The sequence below is a fragment of the Dreissena polymorpha genome, chromosome 12 (genome assembly GCF_020536995.1).
Source record: "Dreissena polymorpha isolate Duluth1 chromosome 12, UMN_Dpol_1.0, whole genome shotgun sequence".
Taxonomy (NCBI): Eukaryota; Metazoa; Mollusca; class Bivalvia; order Myida; family Dreissenidae; genus Dreissena; species Dreissena polymorpha.
Genome location: NC_068366.1, coordinates 25212830 through 25223402, shown reverse-complemented (window position 1 = coordinate 25223402; position 10573 = coordinate 25212830). Strand labels below are relative to the sequence as shown.

Here is a 10573-nt window from a genome sequence, read left to right as displayed (position 1 = left end):
TGCCTATTATCAGCGAATGTTCAAACGGTTCATTTCAATCGTGAGTGTAGCAAGTCGAAATCGAACCTATGGGCATTTGGTCCCGATGTAGACATTATGCTTCAAAACATTGAAATCGTATTTCAATTTTGCAACCGTAAAGGTCGACCGTTTACATTTTATGAAAGCACTCATGCAGCTGCTATTAACTCCCTTTCCAAAGCTACTCTTAATAGAGCCTAGTGGTATTATGGTTAAGGATAGGATGATGAATATTGCTATTGAGCAGCGAGTAGTATTCGTGTTATAACCAAAGCCGGGACTTGCACCCAGATTTCTTCTCCCTCGAAGAAGGAAAAGCGTTCTGCTTTGAACTACTGTGGTTGTATAAACACGTTTCATACAAGCTGCAGAGTGTAGTTTTGCTATGATTTGTGTACTGACTCGTGACCGTTTCTCCTATTTGAGTACAAGAAATGTTGCTTTACCACTATATGTTTGTTTAACCTACTGTCGTTTCAAAACGGGAACATTCGTATTGTTCAGTACAAACATTTGAGTTGTTGAGTTTCGAATACGGCTGTATTGTAGCGAAAGGTTTCAGATCGGGATAAAACTACATGCAACTTTTAACGCAAAATTGCTTTGCACAATTTCAAACTTCATGATCATACATCGAAAGTTATGAAACTGCGTATATAGTTTTTATTTATTTTGCTAGCGAAATTTTAACATTTCATTGAATAACGCAAGTTTATGGCCATGTGGTGAATGTCATGAAAGTCGCTTAAACTGATGTATATACTTTTTCATCATATCATCTCAAATGGAAAGTCAAAATAATCCCTAAACGTCATTTATATAGTGTGTTTTGTTCGTATATTCTACAAGCGCAATATAAAGCCTAAATACTGTTGAACGTTTGTGTTAATGTGTCTCATTGAAAGACAAGTTATACCAATAACGAGCCGTTGTACAAAATGTGTATGCAGTCAAAAGCGAGTAACTGCTTTAAGTTTACGAGTCACTCAATGTTAGTTTCAACACGAGTAGTTCGTAAGGCGCAATTAATGTTCAACGCAACATTGAGTAGCATAGTTTGTGTCCATATGGCGAATATCTTATAACGGTTAGTTGTTTATATAGTTTTTTTATCATTTCACCTCAAACTAAAGTTTGAAAGTTTTTTGCTTTGTACGATTGAAAGCTAGTGGTGTCACTCGGCGTTTTCACGGACTTGTGACCGTTCCTCTTGTCTGACTACAAGAGAAGTCGCCTTCCCACCCCAGCCCTAGCAGACTTTGTGCATTGAAGCACTTAATAGAAATGTTATTGCTCGGTCATCGGTCAGGTTCGGTCAACGCGTGCCTGCGTTTCTGAGAGAGCCAGATTAAGATATTTCGTGTCACCGTACGAAAATACCATGGTGTCGCATAGCAAAGCACAGGCATGTCACCATGCGTGCCTACCACCCTTCCAACAGCGCAACAATGTGGTGTTGAAAGGATTCCCAGATAGTGTCGAAAGTATTGACGGTCATAACGGGGACAAGTTGCTTTATAGCGCCTCATTTCGTATTGACTTGCAACCCCGCCCTAGACCGCTACACAGCTAAATGGGCAGGACTCCATCTGACTATCAATCTCAGCGGTCATAGTTTTGAAAAGCGTCTGCTTGTTAATTGTTGGTATTTTGGTACTTGGAATCTCTTGTGCCCAAGTAGACTTAAAATTGGTTTTATAGATCATGCAATCATTAACTGGTTGGTAGTTCTAACAGTGCGTCAAAATAAGCACCGTGAAAACATTTTAGCACCGAAATACCGAGGTGTTTACCCCCAAGTGCTATCAGTGCGCTTCACACTTGTGGAGTCTTAAACCCCTCGGCCGCCCAAACACAGTTAATGACTGTTAATGTTTATTTTTTGTTTGATTTTGGTATTGCATAGTTTAAACACAAACACATACATCAATACATCAATATTGCTGGCCAGCGCAATAAAACAAGGAAAAAAAAGGTAGGAGAACAATCTCCTTTAGTTTTCATGTAAAAACATAAACATAAACATACACACTGTCAACACTTGCCACTTGCAACACCGAGTTCGTTTCAGTTCAGAATGTACACATTTTTCGATCGACACACATTCGCAATGTTACATGGATTCACAAAGATACATGGATTCACAAAGTTGCACTGATGTCCATACACGGGCCAATGTTCAAGTTATCGGTGCGATGGACCCACGGTTTTGTCGCAGCTGTACCCCACACGTATGTATTGACTACTCGGTGTCCACATCAAGGTTTGCAAATTGGCACTGAAAATAGAAAAGCAAATTGTGTTAAACAGTAAACAATGAGAGTAAACAGCCTGAAATGATAAAAAGCATGCATGTGTAATATACTATGTATCAAATGAAAAAGTAAACACAAACTGCTAAAAAAAACACACAACTCTACCAACTGTTTGACTGATACTTACTTTTTTGTATTGTGTTGCATGTTCAGGCGCCTTGCTGTCACTGCTCGTCTTGCAGTAGAGCTGAAATGAAATAGAAAGCATGATAAGAAACTTTCACTGTGTTTGTACAACTTACAGTTTATGTGCACAATTTTGCATTTAAGTGTAACATACAGAAAAACAATTTCAACTCATACTCACTTTTTTGTTGTGTTGTTTCCACAAAGGCGCCTTGTTGTCACTGCTCGCCTGGTAGTAAACCTGACACGTCTAGTAGTAGAGAACACTCGTCCAGCAGTAAAGCTGAAATGAAATCGAAAGCATGATCAGAAACTTTTGAATGTGTTTGTACAACTTACAATTTATAAACACAATATTGAACTGTAACAGTAAACATGAAACAGATAACAATTTTACTTACCTATGTTGTCTTCGCTGAAATACAAAAGTCATGTTCATAGCAATCATAGCATATTAACACACGATGAATACAACTCAAAACTTTTAGTAAGAAACTCAGTACTTACTTTGTATCTTGTATCCAATCCCTCTGCTGGCAATCTTCTTCAGTCCACAATCTAGCTGAAATCAAGACTCAATGCATACATGTAAATTTTGCCAAATAACAAACAGAACTGTGAACCAAAACTTTAACTAAACAAAACTAACTTTTCAACTGTAATGGTACTCACCTCTGGCAACTGAAATCATACAGACATTTTGCATAGCACAATACATTTTTAGTTTGAAGATAAGAATGATTTATGAACATTTTACTTACACAAAGCATAAATATAAAAGACATGCTATGATGAAAAAAACAATATGTATACAAAATTATACATAAAGAAACACACTATACTTACCATTGCTGACCTGAAATTGAAAAAAGCACATTTTGTATAGCACAACAATCATATTCAGTTTTTACATAAATGAAGTGTACTTACATCTGCCAAACTGAAATGAAAAAAGCATAGCAGAATAAAAGTCATAAAACATATTTCAATATGCAATTAAAGAAGGCAATTGTACTTACCAACAGGCAACTGAAATGAAAAAGAAACACATTTTACAATGCAGAATACAGGTCATCAAAACAGTTCAATATAAAAATTAAAGAAAGTTAGTGTACTTACCACAGCTATACTGAAATGACAAAAACATTTAGCATTGCATAGCAGTATACAAGTCATCAAAACATTTCAATATGAAATTATAGAAAGTTTGTGTACTTACCACAGGATACTGAAATGAAAAACAGACATTTTACAATGCAGAATACAAGTCATCAAAACAGTTCAATATGAAATTATAGAAAGTTAGTGTACTTACCACAGCCATACTGAAATGAAAAAGAAACACATTTTACAATGCAGAATACAGGTCATCAAAACAGTTCACTATGAAATTATAGAAAGTTAGTGTACTTACCAATAGGCTACTGAAATGAAAAAAAACATTAAGCATTGCATAGTAGTATACAAGTCATCAAAACATTTCAATATGAAATTATAGAAAGTTAGTGTACTTACCACAGGATACTGAAATGAAAAAAACATTTAGCAATGCATAATAATCAAGACTTACGTAGCTGATCTTGAATCATTTTCTGTTTCTCAACTTCTCAGTTGTCCAAAAGTCTGCTCTGTAACGACCCACCATTCCAATCTGAAAAATAGTTAAGCATAACAAAGCACAAAACAAACCAAAAGAATAGTTTACTTACCTCATATTTTGTGCAGGTTTTCAACAGCCAATTTTCTTCTTGAAACCTGTATTCGTCTCTTTTTTGACCCACTGTGGAACAGTCACAGCAATGTAAGTCTGAAACATAGAAGGGCATAACAACATAACATACAAACCAGTATATTTGTTTCGACTTACCTCGTGGCTACAGTCGATACACAGCTGCTGAATTTCTTTTCTGTCACAAGCTGTCAAAACATCTCTGCAACATCTCTACAATTGAAACCTGAAACAGAGTAAAACAGAAAAATATTTTGTATACAATATAGTAAACGCTTACCATGTTATAGGCCTGAGTTGCAGCAGTGATTTTTTTTTGAAATCTTCTTCTTTTCCCTCACTGCATGAGAGACCTGAAAAATAGCATGCAGTGCAAAACACATGAGTTAAATTAAACCAAAATTTTGTTTCTACTTACCTTGCTTCTGTAGAGTTGAATCACAGTAGTAGAATTCCTTCTTCAAACACATTTTTCTGTCTACACCAGAAACTTGAATCTGAAACAGAAAAAAGCATCACATCAAATTGTACAACTCAAGTGCATTCATTCAATGCTTACCTACTTTCTGTTGAGTTGTTTCACAGCAGATGAAATCCTTATTCACTGTTGGCACTGCTATGAGACCATTTCTGCATGTGAAATCTGAAACAGAGCAAAGCAAAGTATGCATGGTAAAAATCAAACAAACAATTGTAACACTTACCCTGTTTGCAAGTCCCATTCACTTTCTCAGCAATGTTCCTCTTCTTGAATCGTCTTCGTCGCTGACTACAAGTACACCTGAAACATAGCATGCACAAAACATACCATATAAAAACAAAATACAAGTGTTCATACTAAAATGAAACACACTTACCTTTCTGCTTTGCTCAGCTCTGTTCGACTGTCAACTCTTCATGTCATGTCGTATCTGAAACGAACTAAATCAAAACATGCATAGCACACTATCATTGATAAAATATTGAAACAATTGTATGCTTCATAGCTGTGTTTTTTCCACTTTACATCACAGACAACTGGCGATCACAAAAGTAAAGACATTTTTGTTCTACTCAAACATTAAGCTCACATTCACAAACACCGACCGACAGAGTTTTGTATAGAGTGCTAATACCTAAAACTGTACAAAAAGAATCGACATCAGTTTTCATTCATCATCGTTTATTGAGACAAATTAATACTACAATACTTACCACAGCTCCCTGAAATGAAATAGAAATGTTAACAGCATGCAAACAAATGTTAACCAATATCAAATCATCTATAGTAAATATCAACAAAAGCATTTTGATACACATAGTAAGTGTTCACCATCATAGTACATCATCAGTTAGTTCGACATCCCACGGTTGCTCAAGTGTAAGTACTGGCTAGCATTTACCCTTTTCAGTAAACCGTCACACATCAGCATTTTTAGACACAAGTGCTGATAGATTCAACCCTTGTTATCATCTTTCACAGACTTCTATGAGTTAACAACTGTAAACTATAAAACGTTTGTACTCACTGTTTGGCAGCTCCAAGAAACACGTCTGTTCTGCTTGCCATCTGGCCATCCATTGAAACAAAACATCTTCAAACACACATACATGTAAAACGTTTTTGAACATAAACCAACACAGATAAAACTTGAATTATCCATCTGTACATGACACACATGAAAAATAGCATAAGTTTACCATCACATTACAGCAGTACAAATTAAAACAAAAATTTGATCGACTTACCTTGCTTCTGTAGAGTTGAGTAACAGACGTGGAAATCTTCTTCCATGTGTAAACCAGTGACTCGAATCTGAAATAAAGTAAAGAACACATTGTACAACTCAAATCAATGGATTAAAACTTACCTTACTTTTGATGAATTGTGTCTCAGCAGTTGAAATCCTGTTTAATTTCTGCATGTGAAATCTGAAACAGAGCAAAGCACGCATGTTACAAATTAAACAAACACAAGTGTTACACTTACCCTGTTTGCAAGTCCCAATCACTTTCTGACCTATGGTCCTCTTCTTGAATCGTCTTCGTCGCTGCCAGCAAGTACACCTGGAACATAGAAGCATGCACAACACATCCCATATAACAACTATTTTGTACTTACCATATGAGTGCTTTTCTGTTCAAGTCAGCTTGAAAACCCATCACTGCCAACAGCATCTGAAAAATAGTACAACACAAACAAACAAACAAACATAACATATCATAAAAGCAGTTTAACACAACAGATATGAGAGCTTTCGCAACCACGTCTGTTCTGTTCGACTGTCCAAAAGCAACTGACAGTACTTCACTGACAGCATTTTTTTAAAATAATTCACTAACATTGAGTTATTCTAAACTTACCTTCAAGGCTTGTTGAGTAGCTTCAAAAACAAGACTGCTTGGCTCCACTGTTCACTCCAACTGTCATATCATCACTGGATAAGCACTCCTGAAATGAATTAAAACAAAACATGCATAGAACAAACATTCAGTCAAAAGTACTTACCTTTCACTTTGTCACTGCCCTGTGCACAACTCCAGTCATCATGACATCTCTGCTTGAAAGTCTGAAACATATAAAAACATGCAATGCAAAACAAACATAGTTACTTACCTTCTAGCATATTGTTGGAGCTCCAGAAAACACGACTGTTCACTCCAGCTGCCAGACCTGAACTGCCAGCACACATCTGAAAATCTGAACAAAGCATTCATGTTCATACTTTACTAGCCGTACAATTAAAGTTACTGACATACTCATCATCCAAAATAGAGTACACGAAAAGCTAGCTAGGTTTACCTCTGTTCATGTCTTATACACCAAATGAAACCATGATGATAAAGTAACTCACTTTATCTCTTCTTTTGTCAAAATACAAGTGTTCATAGTGGAATGAAACAGACTTACCTTTTCGTTAACCAGCTCTGTTCAAATCATGTCCGGTTTTCATCTCATGTCAAATCTGAAACGAACTAAATCAAAACATGCATAGTATACAATCATTGATAAAATTTCGAAACATTTGTATGCTTCATAGCTCTGTGTATTTTTCACTTTACAGATCACGGACAGCTGGCGACCACAAAAGCGAAAACATTTTTGTACTACTCAAACATTTGATGTATTAGGCTCACACTCATGAACACTCATGAACACCAACCGACAGAGTTGTTATAGAGTGATAATCCCTAAAATTGTAGAAAACAAATCGAAATCAGTTTTCATTTATCATCGTTATTAAATTCTATATATAGGCAATACAATCTACAGTACTCACCACAGCACACTGAAATGAAATAGAAATGTTACAGCATGCAAATACAATTTAATCAATACATGTATCATATCATAGTGCATATCAACAAACACATTTCGATAAATTTTCATATGCAACCATTTTTTCGCTCAACTCTCATTGCATCATCAAATCATCATACATCAGCATTCCGCTAGATACTCATGTATTGGGAAATTCTACCCGTTATATCATCATTCACATGTGCTTTCATAAAAACCAACCGACAAAGTTGTCACAAACACTAACCCTCCAAAACTGTACAGAAGATTCAAAGCATGTTTCATATTTGAGTGAAAACTAGACATATGCATAACAATCTACAATACTTACCACCGGCAACTGAAACAAAAACAGCATGCAAAAAATGTAAACCAAGATCAAATCATATATTGCAAATATCAACAAACGCATTTTGATACACCATCATATTAAACCATCAGTTCATTTGACATCCCCACGGTAGCTCAACTGTAAGTACTGGCTAGCATTTAGCCTTTTGCTTTTCAAAAACATTCAGCATTTCTAGACACAAGCACTGATGAATTCTACCCTTCATATCATCATTCACATAATTTATGCTTTCATGAAAACCAACCGACAGAGTGGTCATACACGTTTATCCATACAAAGTGTACAATAACAGTTTTCATTTAGCATCGTTAATTTATTCCATAATACAATGAATTTATTCTACAATACTCACCACAGCCCCCTGAAATGAAATAGAAATGTTACAGCATGCAAATACAATTTAATCAATATCATACATATCAACAAAAGCGATTCAATACATTGTCATTTAATATTTTTGCAACATTTTTCAATCATATGTTCGCTTCCTCAAAATAGCTCAATGAATATTCTGTTCCACCATCATCCACTATTATCGCTCATCACAACATATCGACACTGTATCAGCACTGAGTAATTTCTACCCAACACATTACAACCATCATACATCATCACGCAACTTGTAAACAGTAAAACGAAAAAAAATTGTACTCACGTTTTTTGTAGACAGCAGCTCGATGAACACGTCCGCACAGCTCGACATCTGAACCTCAACTGACAGTCAATCGCTTGACACCACAACATAAATTTAATTATTCACAACAGCCAGAGCTTAAAAAAACACGTCCGATCAGTCCGATGTCAAAACTTAAATTGAAGTCAAGTCGTTCAAAAAAATTAATGTAAGTCAAACATTGCATATATAACGCTCACAAAAATTCGTTGTCAGTCAGTACTAAACGTTCAAAAGTTATCATCGCATGAGAGCATGATTTCATTTCACAACGCAAGTAAAAGTCAAGCCGTCATCTCATGACAATACCCTAACACTGCAGTCCACCAGTAATTCCATAACCCGAGTACCAAGTCGTATTCTATAACGCTTAGTAAATTAAAATCTCAAAGTACAAGTCAGTAAAATTCAAAACTTTTCATCGTTCCCTTCAACGTCCAAAACAAAAGTCAACTGAGACTTTTTCATCGAAAAAAAGTCAAAGTCAAAATTTTGTCAGAGTTCATAAATACACGTCCGTGTTTGTCAAAGTCTTTCATTGAACTAAGATTCAGTCATGGTAAAAAAAGTCAAAACTTTTTTCAGAGCGCTTTAAAAAACACGTCCGTATTGGTCAATGTCCAAGTCGCAACTGAGCGTTCTTTACCCGCGCAGTTCAAATTATAATGAGGTCACGACGTCGAGAGCTTCGAAAAACACGTCCGAACCCTTCAACGACCAAACGAAGAATGACAGAAAAGCACATTGAAAATGTTTATTCTTCATGATTTAAGTTACAATTGAATGTGTATTTGATGAGAAATCAAAAATTCATACTTAACATGCAAAAATCCTACAAATATTGACTTTGTGATGATATTTTTTCATGACCATACAAGCCGAAATATTCACACTCACAGCTTGAATGGGCATAAAAATTGATAAGCATGAGTCCGTACAATCCATCCAGTATATCCTTCGATTTACAACAAATCCAGGGTCTTCTAGTCTCAAATCTTGTTATGAGACGTACCCAACGCAGATTTTTAGAGTAAATGTAAAAACTACAAAATGCGAGTATATAAAAAAAAACTAGTCAAACATAGATTTACTAACCTATCATTCTGAAATAATCCTAGATCATATCAAATATGTGAGTAATCCATCAAAATATTTATTACTGAACATTTAACACCAGCACAAAATATTCCCGTATACCCATTTAGTTTTCTACATAGCCTGAACAATTCAGTATTTATTTTCAATTCTGAGAACTCAAATATTTACATGACGTTCGTATGGCGAAAGCAGCTCGATATGATTTCTATTGAGGAGCGACTATCGCGTTGTGATTGTTTCAACTCTGTGTTGTGAGTTTAGTGCCAATACAACGAAGATATAGTAAACAAATATCCAACCACATATATCAAAATGTTCAGCACACTGGCGCCTACACAATCATATACAAATAGTATGGTTATGTGTACAATTGTTCTCGTAAATTTGAAATATCAATAAAATCTGCGTTAAGATCAAAATATCATAACTCGCGCATTCGATTTTGTATGAACAAATAGTATCAGTATGAGCGCATCGAAATTTCAGTTAATCTGGTGAAAATTTTATTGAATTTGGACATCGGGTTTCACAGATATTCGTGTTAAATCAGTTGCAAAGAAACTCAGTTTGCTATCGTCGATAATATGTAAACTCCCCTTGTACTGTGGATGAGATTTATTGAAATGACGTCGTCGATTTGCACTGACATCGAAGGGTCAAAATTACGATTCACGAAATGTGTGTTTGTTGTGATATGGTTTTCTGCCCGTATAACTGCAGCGTTTTACAAAAACATCAAGTATGTTACACCAAAATGCACAGAAATAAATTCCCCATCGCATGATGCAAATATTACTGTATCATATTGCGAAATGAAAATCTTTTCTTCATATCAACCCAAGTTTTGCCAATAAACAGAAATTTTGACATATATCCACTTATCTACTTGCAAAATATTTAAACTCTTATTGTTACTGTCTATTTGCTGGTTATGATTGTGAAAATTTCATCGAAATGCGTTCACGCGTAATTGAGGCAG

The 10573-nt window shown here is 35.4% G+C and overlaps 1 long non-coding RNA gene across 3 annotated transcripts; it reads right to left on the bottom strand.

Annotated features, from left to right (window-relative positions):
• Nucleotides 1-1874: 1874 nt before the first annotated feature.
• LOC127852987 (uncharacterized) lies at nt 1875-5658 on the bottom strand. Of its 3 annotated transcripts, none has more exons than XR_008036387.1 (4): nt 4610-5658; nt 2644-4417; nt 2464-2523; nt 1875-2299 (listed from the first exon to the last, which is right to left on the bottom strand). It is a non-coding gene; the product is annotated as an uncharacterized LOC127852987 (long non-coding RNA). The 3 variants fall into 3 exon arrangements; XR_008036388.1 differs by having other exon boundaries at nt 2644-4688; nt 4896-5658; XR_008036386.1 differs by having other exon boundaries at nt 2644-5658.
• Between the last annotated feature and the right edge of the window lie 4915 nt (nt 5659-10573).